The sequence below is a fragment of the Camellia sinensis genome, chromosome 15, assembly GCF_055761805.1.
Source record: "Camellia sinensis isolate YWXY chromosome 15, ASM5576180v1, whole genome shotgun sequence".
Classification (NCBI taxonomy): domain Eukaryota; kingdom Viridiplantae; phylum Streptophyta; class Magnoliopsida; order Ericales; family Theaceae; genus Camellia; species Camellia sinensis.
Genome location: NC_138975.1, coordinates 22,674,840 through 22,685,356, shown reverse-complemented (window position 1 = coordinate 22,685,356; position 10,517 = coordinate 22,674,840).

The following is a 10,517-nucleotide window of genomic DNA, read 5'->3' as shown; positions in this document are numbered from 1 at the left end:
TTCTATGAGAAGTGTTCTTCAATTTTTGTTTACATCCTCTTTTAGAAATTATAAACTGAGACGTATAGCTTTAAGCCCATCTTTCATGTGTGAGGTTTACAGAAAAATCAAAGCTTCATTTTTATATCTATCTTTGAGAGATAATTCTTGTAACTTTCTGTGAAAACAAAAACACCTTCTTTTCAACCTTGTAAGAGTATAGTACACTCAGTATTCTTAACTTAGAAAGTCTGTGTAAAATCTATGGAGGATTGCTCTATTTGTAAAGAGTTTGCTAGCACCCCCGTGAAGCTAGAGCATGGTGGAAAATCTCAAGTGAAGCTTGAGGAGTGGACGTAGGCCAAGTTGAAGCCAAACCACTATAAATTTGTTTGCCTCTCTCCCTTATCTCTTTATTTTATTTAAATTACTGTAGCTATATTTCACATTTTCACTGAGCTAAAATCATTAACTGACATAATTGTTAGAACACTTGTTTTAATTATTTTTATTTCATTAACTATATTTATTTATTGTGCTAGTCATAATTTTTATTAGGGTATTATTAATTTTTAATTGTAAAAACATAATTCACCCCCCTCTTAGGTTGTCTTTTGGGTAACAATTGGTATAAAAGCCTAGACTCTTGTTTGAGATTTAACCATCTGAGAGTTTTGATCTATGGCAACCTTAGCTAGCACTGCTAAAGGACAAGCCATCAATAGGCCACCACTATTTGATGGAAACAACTATAGTCATTGGAAAGATAAGATAACCCTACACCTTCAAGCCACTGATTATGCCATGCGGATTACTGTCACCAAAAGTCCAAAAAATCCTACTAAATTAGTAGACAATATTAATGTACCTAAAATAGAAGATGAATGTAATGAGAGGGATCACAAATTATTGCAAGTCAATGCTAAAGCCAAACTCACTCTTGTTTGTGGATTAGACTCTAAGGAGTATAATAAAATTTCAAGTTGTGATTCGGCAAAAGAAATTTGGGACAAACTAGAGGTAACGTATAAAGGTACAAACCAAGTGAAGGAATCTCGTATTGATATGCCTGTTCATAATTATGAATTGTTTAAAATGAACTCTGATGAATCTATTTCAAGTATGTTTACTAGATTTACTAAAATTGTAAACTCTTTGAAATCTCTTGGCAAAATTTATACTAACAGTGAGTTGGTGAGAAAAATTCTTAGGTGTTTACCAAAGAATTGAGAAGCAAAGGTCACCACCATTATAGAAGCCAAAGATCTCTCCACACTTGGATTGGATGAGCTTATGAGTTCCCTTATGACTCATGAGATCACCATGAAAGGACATGAGGATGTTGAAAACAAAAAGAAAAGTGGAATTGCATTCAAAGCCTCATCAAATGAAGAAGAACATGAAAACTCCAGTGAGGATGAAAGCTATGCCATGTTTAGTAGAAATCTCAAAAAGCACTTCAAGAAAAACAATTATAGAGGAAGAAGACCTTTCAAAAAGGAGTACAACAAAGATAACAAGAAAAAACCTATTATTTGCTATGAGTGCAAAAATCCTGAACATATGAAGATGGATTTTCCAAAATTGAAAATCCATGGAAAAGACTACAAAAGAAACAAGAAAGCCATGGTAGCAGCTTGGGGAGAAAGTGAAGATGAAAGCTCAAGTGATGAAATTGAAAATGAAGTAACCAACTTGTGTCTCATAGCTCTTGAAGATAAAGACTCTACTCAAGATGAGGTAACTACTTTTTATGAAGAACTTGAAAGTGCATTCCATGAACTACAAGATGAATTTAGAAAAGTTTGTGCCAAAAATAATGTGTTAAAAAAATCTGTTGCATCTTTATCTAGTAATGTAGAAGAATTAAAGAAAGAAAAAATTGTTTTGAAAAATGATTTTGACACCATCTCTAATGAGAAAACTCCTTTAAAAAACAAACTTTAATAAAAACACTTGAAAATTTTGTAAAAGGTAGAAATAATCTCAACATGCTTCTTGGAAATCAAAGATGTGTTTTCGATAAAGCGGGCATTGGATATGATCCTATTAAGAAACAAAAGAATCTCAATACAATTTTTGAAAAGGCACCTCTCATGACACACCCTCATATTACTTGTTATTATTGTAGACAAAAAAGCCATTATATATCTTATTGTCCATTCAAAAAGAATATGAACATGGGAATTACAAAGATTTGGATTATTAAGGGATCCGACAAAACTAACCAAGAAGGACCCAAAAAATTATAGGTACCAAAAACCAACACTTGATTGTCATCTTGTAGGTTTGTTTTAAGTCCAAAGCTAAAGAAGGGAACTGGTACCTTAATAGTGGATGTTCCCAACACATGACTGGAGATAAATCATTCATTACTAAACTATCATCGAAACATGGAGAATTTGTTACTTTTAGAGACAACAAGAAAGGAAAAATCATTGGTATTGGTAGCATCGGTATTTCTCCTAACCGTTCTATTGAAAATGTTTTACTTGTTGATGGACTTAAGCATAACCTACTCAATATTAGTCAATTATGTGATAAAGGTAATCGAGTTATTTTTTATAAATCACATTGCACAATTGAAAGCACAAATGATCATAAAGCTTTATTCGTTGGTAATCGCCATGATAACGTTTATGTTTTTCATCTTAATGATCCTATGCTAGTGATGTTAAATGTTTATATATTAATAATGAAAATAGTTGGTTATGGCATAAAAGACTTGGTTATGGCATAAAAGACTTGGTTATGCTCATATGGATTTAATTGCTAAACTTTTGAGAAAGGATTTGGTCATTGGACTTCCAAAAATTAAATTTGAAAAAGATCATCTTTGTAGTGTTTGTCAATAAGGAAAACAAACTAAAATATCATTTAAATCAAAATCTCATATTTCCATAATTAGACCTCTACAACTATTGCATGTGGATTTATTTGGTCCCTCAAGGACATCTAGTCTAGGTGGTAAACATTATTGTCTTGTTATTATTGATGATTATTCAAGATTTACATGGGTTATGTTTTTAGCACACAAAGATGAAACTTTTTCTTCTTTCACAAAACTCTGTCATAGAATTCAAACTGAAAAAGGCTTTCTTATTACTAATATTTGAACCGACCATGGTAGAGAACTTGAAAATGAGAAATTTGAATTGTTTTGTGATGAGCATGGTATTGGACATAATTTTTTAGCACCTAGAACCACTCAATAAAATGGTGTAGTAGAAAGGAAGAATAGAACTTTAGAAGAGATGAGTAGAACAATGCTTTGCGAAAATAATCTTCCTAAATATTTTTGGGCCGAAGCCGTTCACACCGCATGCTATATTTTAAATCGTGCATTAATTAGACATATTCTCAAAAAAGACTCCTTATGAACTTTGGCATGATAGAAAGCCCAACATTAGTCACTTGCATGTTTTTGGTTGTAAATGTTTTGTGCATAATAATGGTAAGGATAACTTAGGTAAATTTGATTCAAAATCTGATGAAACAATTTTTCTTAGCTATTCCTTAACTAGCAAAACTTATCGTGTTTTTAATAAAAGAACTCTTGTTGTGGAAGAATCTATACATGTGGCATTTGATGAAACTAACATCTCTGCTCAAAAGCAAATTGTTAGTGATAATATAAATTTGGAACCAAATGTGAAAGATTCAAGTGTCTACAAAGAAAAGAACCAACCATGTAAGTTGAATAAAGAAATTGAACAACCTATTCTCCCACCTCAAGAAGAATGAGGAAACAATGATGATTTGCCAAGAGAATGGAAGTTTGTTCATAATCACCCTAAGGATTTAATCCTAGGTGACCCTACAAAAGGTATTGAAACTCACTCTTCACTTAGAAACATTTGTAGTAACGTGGCTTTTCTCTCACAGATTGAGCCTAAAAACTTTCAAGAAGCCGAATTCAATGACATTGGATGATAGCTATGCATGAAGAGCTTAACTAATTTGAGAGAAACAAAATGTGGAAACTTGTCCAAAACCTAAAGATCATACCATTGTCGGTACTAAATGGATCTTTCGAAACAAGCTTGATGAATTCGGCACAATTATAAGAAACAGGGCTAGACTTGTTGCACAAGGATACAATCAAGAAGAAGGTATTGATTTTGATGGAACCTTTGCTCCAGTTGCTAGATTAGAAGCCATTCACATGTTACTTGCATTTGCATGTTTTAGAGATTTCAAACTTTATCAAATGGATGTAAAAAGTGCCTTTCTTAATGGCTTTATAAATGAGGAAGTTTATGTTGAATAGCCCCCAGGTTTTGAAGATCATGCTTTTCTAATTCATGTTTTTAAACTATCAAAAGCTTTATATGGTTTGAAACAAGCATCTCATGCATGGTATGAACGATTAAGTAAATTTTTGATTGAAAATAATTTTTCTAGAGGAACGATTGATACCACACTTTTTGTTAAAACTAAAAATAATGATTTACTTATTGTGCAAATATATGTGGATGACATTATATTTGGTGTTACTAAGGAAACCTTGTATAAGGAATTTGCTAAGTGTATGCAAGGTGAGTTTGAGATGAGCATGATGGGGGAGCTAAATTATTTCCTTAGGTTTCAAATCAAACAATGTAAGGAAGGAATTTTTATCAATCAAGCTAAGTACACAAACGAACTACTCAAAAAGTTTGGTATGTATGACTCAAAAATAGTTGGAACACCTATGAGCACATTCATTAAGCTAGACAAGGATGAAAAAAGTAAGTCCATTGATCAAACAAAATATCGAGGTATGATCGGCTCACTTCTTTATTTAACTACAAGTAGACCCGATATTATGTTTAGTGTTTGTATATGTGCTAGATATCAATCAAATCCTAAGGAATCACATCTCGGTGCTGTTAAAATAATTTTTAGATATCTTGTTGGCACTCAAAATTTGAGACTGTTTTATTCTAGAGGTGTTGCATTTGATTTAATTAGTTACTCGGATGCCAAATTTGCCGGATGCAAACTTGATAGAAAAAGCACCAGTGGCACTTGTCACTTTTTAGGTAACTCATTAGTATCTTGGTTTAGCAAAAAGCAAAATTTTGTTGCTTTATCAAAGGCTGAAGCTGAATATATAGCTTCCGGAAGGTGTTGTGCCCAAATACTTTGGATGAAACAACAATTGGAGGACTTTGATTTGCATTATGATCATATCCCTATTAAATGTGATAATACTAGTGCCATCAATTTAAGCAAAAATCTGGTTCAACACTCACGAACAAAACATATTGAAATTCGACATCATTTTTTAAGAGATCATGTTCAAAAAGGAGATATTGTACTTGAATTTGTAAACACCGACAAGCAATTGGCGGATATTTTCACAAAACCCCTAAGCGAGGATTGCTTCAATTTTATTCGTGGCAAGCTTGGAATATCGATTTCTACTTAAAAAGTTTTGTTATAACTATAAAACTTAAATTTTTGTTAAAATGATATATGTATATTGCTACATTGATATGGAAACATTTATATCAGTTGCACGCTCTCAAGTCCTTCATATATTTATTATCCTTAACAGTTTGTTATTCTCAACTGTGTAATTTTTTTTGGGTTCTACATCTTGAGGTAAAATTAACTTTGCATACATTGATTTTCTTTAAAACCCTCATGGTATTTTTTTTGCATGACCCTTCCAGCAACACTGACGTCCCATTAACTATAATTTTTGCTGATATTATTTTATTTTAATTTATTTTATTTTGCCATTAGGCTTAATTTCTTTTTTTTTTTTCTCATTATTATTTTTTATTTGGGCTTAATTTTCTTATTTTTTTATTCTTTTTTCATTTCATTTTTTAGTACTTAAACATAAAAATAAAAACAAATTAAAATACAAACATTTACATAAAAAAAAAGCACCCTTCATTTTTTTACGGCCATACGCCAATCACAATAAACATATCTACATAAAAAAACTAAAACAAAACAAAACAAAAAAAAAAAATCCCTTCATTTTTCCGGCCATTGACCGACCTCACTTACTCGCCTCTTCCACTACCCTCTTCTTCTTTTTATGACCTTGGGCGACGCTTGATGTCCCTGCCCCCATGCTTTTGTCGAGAGCGAGCACTCCCCGCCAACTATCAAAAGCCAAGAACGACATTGCTCCAAATGGGGCCATGGAGATGGTCTTCCATTTAAGCTCTTTATTTTCAACCTTCAGTGCGCCTATCTCTGCTCCAGCGTACCCAGATGAAGCTCACTCGTCCTGTTCTGCAGGCGGTGAGTCAATTTTGTGACTACAGTCATCGTCTCCATGCAGGACGTCAGTGTGAAATGATTGGCTTCAATGTCTAATTGAGCTGCCATTATTTGCTCAATCGACATCATAGGAAGGTTGGGAAGAATAGGAGCCGGGGACTCGGCCCAGCAACGCTTACAAGCTCATTCAAGTCCGAAAAGAGAGTAAGGGGACGGGACGAGGTCATGTAGTAAGAGAGAGAGATGTAAACGAAAGGAATGTCATTTTTGGCAACCTTTCTGCTCTGCTCAGTCTCTCTGTTCTATCTCTCTTTTGCAGAAGAAGAAAGGGATGGAAGCAAATGAGAAAGAAGAAGGCGAAGAGAGTGATTAAGAAGAAAACGGAGGAGAAGAAGACAAAAGGGAGAGAGAGCTGAGGCAGCTGATTGACCCATCTTACTTTTGTCGGTCAGCTGACGCAAAAGCGAGGCCGCGTGTTCGACGTGATTTTCAACGGAAAAGAGAGACGCGAGTGAATCATATATATATATATATATATATGTGTGTGTGTGTGTGTGTGTATATATGTTTTGATTATCTATTTTTTGATGCCATTTATCACTATCATTTTCCTCATCCTCCTCCTCCTCCTCTAGATTCTGACCCATGATTTCCTTTTGATAATGTCACAAGGGGAGAAAATTATATGATATTATGTATTATGGTATTATTTTGTATTATGATATTATTTTGTTATGATGTAATGTATTTATAGTTTGATATCTTAGTCTCATATTATGTCTCTAATTAAAGCTTATTTATTACACACGTGCTAACCTATGTATTTAGAAATGAATTCAGGGAGCATGACTTGAGGGGGAGCTTTTCTTACTCTCAAATCAAATCAAAACATCATTATGTGCCATCATCAAAAATGGGGTAATTATTAGACTTATTTATTTTGGTGATTTATTTAATTATGTTTTAATTTATTTGAAAGAGAAAAATAGAATCCAAAATTTATTTTGATGATTTATTTAATTATATTTTAATTTATTTGAAAAAGAAAAATAGAATCCAAAATTTATTTTGATGATTTATTTAATTATGTTTTAATAGAATCCAAAATTTATTTTGATAATTTATTTAATTATGTTTTAATTTATTTAAAAGAGAAAAATAAAATCAAAATTTATTTTGTCCTATTATTTCCCACCTAAACTTGTATCCTAAATATTGTTTAAATGTGTTTAATATTTGATTAAATCAGGAGTTCAAACAGCCCAAAAATAGAGGTTCAAACAACCCAGCACAGCAGCAGTTCAAAAGGTTCAAGTGAAAGATATTCAAATTAGTAATGATGGAGTGGAAGATATTCAAAGGAATACAACGGCTATAAACGGTTACAAATCCAATTGAATACAACTGCTATAAACGGTTATAAGTTTCATTATATATACCAAAGTCTCTAATGTAAACAAGTTACAAAAAAAAATCAGAAAATATTATTTGATCTATAATCACTCACATCTATTCTTTGAGAAGTGTTCTTCAATTTTTGTTTACATCCTCTTTCAGAAATTATACACTGAGACGTATAGCTTTAAGCCCATCTTTTCCGTGTGAGGTTTACAGAAAAATCAGAGTTTCATTTTTATATCTATCTTTGAGAGATAATTTTTGTAACTTTCTGTGAAAACAAAAACACATTCTTTTTAATCTTGTAAGAGTGTAGTACACTCAGTATTCTTGACTTAGAAAGTCTGTGTAAAATCTATGGAGGATTGCTCCATTTGTAAAGAGTTTGCTAGCACCCCCGTGAAGCTAGAGCATAGTGGAAAATCTCAAGTGAAGCTTGAGGAGTGGACGTAGGCCAAGTTGAAGCCAAACCACTATAAATTTGTTTGCGTCTCTCCCTTATCTCTTTATTTTATTTAAATTGTTGTAGCTATATTTCACATTTTCACTGTGCTAAAATTATTAACTGACATATTTGTTAGAACACTTGTTTTAATTATTTTTATTTCATTAACTATATTTATCTATTGTGCTAGTCATAATTTTTATTAGGTTATTATTAATTTTTAATTGTAAAAACCTAATTCACCCCCCTCTTAGGTTATCTTTTGGGTAACATATTTGTATATATGCAATGCATTCAATTTTAGTTTATTGAATTTTTTAATTTAAATTCACTATACTCTTCTTTTTTTTTTTTTTATCGGTAAAAAAAACTTTATTGATGAAGCATGTACAGGGTACAATAGAAAACATCAATAAAGAGGAGCTAGGAGCTAGATGTAACTCAAACCTCCTAGTTGGTGAGAGACCAACAAATAGAGAAAGCAAAAAAACAAGAAACACAGCTAAGAACAAGCACTGCAATGCACATCCAAAATACTGCAGCAAAAAAAGAACAAAACCAAAGAGACCAAAGTAGCAAAGAACTAAACGAGGCAGATTAACACTGCACTATAACAAAACCAAGAATTGCTACTAAAACACTGCAATGCACTGCACAAGACTTCAACCAAAGCAGATCAAACACCCAGGGCAGATAACAACAGTAGACAGACGAAGCAGTAGCATAGAGCTAATGCAGATTACAACAGAACAATCAGACTTCAGCCCAGATAGCTGCAAAATAGATTCCAAAACACTAAGTTCCACCCCTGATCTGTCTCCAGTTGAAAACAAGATCATCAACTGATTAGGGGAAGTCCTTAATAGAAGCTTTGAGCCAAACTGCAGATCTACGTTTGATGAGTTCTAGGAGACCTAAAGAGATGGGTTGTGCATTAGAAAACACACATTCATTTTTGAGTCTCCAAATAGACCAAAGCACAATTAAGGGTATTGCTCTCCAAATTAATCTGTCAAGCTTATGAAATTTACCACTCATCCACCAAGAAAGAAAACCATCAACTGAATTAGGAATACACCAATGGAGTCCCCATTCCTCAACAACTGCAGACCAGATTGACCAAGAAAATGGGCAATGCTGCAGGACATGAGAAGCAGTTTCTAACTCGGAGCTGCAAAAGTGACAGAGGGGTGAAGCATTGCTGACCAAGATACCAATCTTGAGTAGAAAATCTGAGCATTTGATCCTATTTTTCCAGGCCAGCCAAGAAAAAAATGAAAAAAATGGGCAATGCTGCAGGACATGAGAAGCAGTTTCTAACTCGGAGCTGCAAAAGTGGCAGAGGGGTGAAGCATTGCTGACCAAGATACTAATCTTGAGCAGAAAATCTGAGCATTTGATCCTATTTTTCCAGGCCAGCCAAGAAAAAAATGAAACTCTGGGGGGCAATAACAAGTTCCAAACACATTTGCTTACCTTAAGTTGAGGGCCAAGAAGAGTTGAATTGCGAGAATAGAGAGTAGAAACAGAAAAATCAGACATGGAATCAGTGCACCAGACTTGACAGTCTTCACAATCCAAACACAAAGTTCGAGATAAGGATAAAAAAGCATTCAGTCTCACATCTTCAGCCAATTCCCATGAATAGAGCTCTCTTCTATGGGGAAGGTTCCAAGCAGATGGATTTGATTTCCTTGCAAAATAATGATGGAGAGAGCCTTCCTTTTCAGATGACAGATTAAAAAGAAGAGGGAAAGAAGATTTCAAACAAAGGCCACCGCACCATCTATCAAGCCAGAATCTGATTCTGGTACCATTCCCAACCTTGATAGCACAGTTGTCCACAAAGAAGTTCAAATGGCTTACGGCGCATGACTTACATCAACATAACAGATACACATAATGAAACACACGCTTGGATTGCACATAACTTCTATCATTTCGTTCTTAGTGTGTTTCCAGCCTTTATCCTCATTATTATGTCTTAATCTTGGCCAAGGAATCCGTAGGATGCAATGAGGATGCCAACACATGTTGTTCAACACCTAGCCAAATTTGCTGAAATAGGGGCCTCGCTCGAGCGGAGGTCCAAAAATGTGAGTGATTACTTGAGCGCAACCTACTTCGCTCGAACGATCTGTAAACTATGCAAAAGTACTGGTTGCTTGATTTTTTAACTCGACTTACGCTCGACGGTCGATCGAGCGTAAGACTGAGGTCCTTGCTCGAACGTAACTCTAGTCGCTCAAGCGGTCTGCAAAAATTGTAAACTACTGGGAGTATGCATTTTACGCTCGGACCAACTTTTGGTCGCTCAAGCTAAGGTACAAAAAAAAAGATGGTTGCTCGAGCGCAAGATCTGTCGCTCGAGCGATGAGGTCAAATTCTAGAATTTTCATATTCACCTCCAAACTGCAAAACCTATCTTTAACTTTTTAAAACACATCTTTTTGAGCCCAAAGTTGAGAAA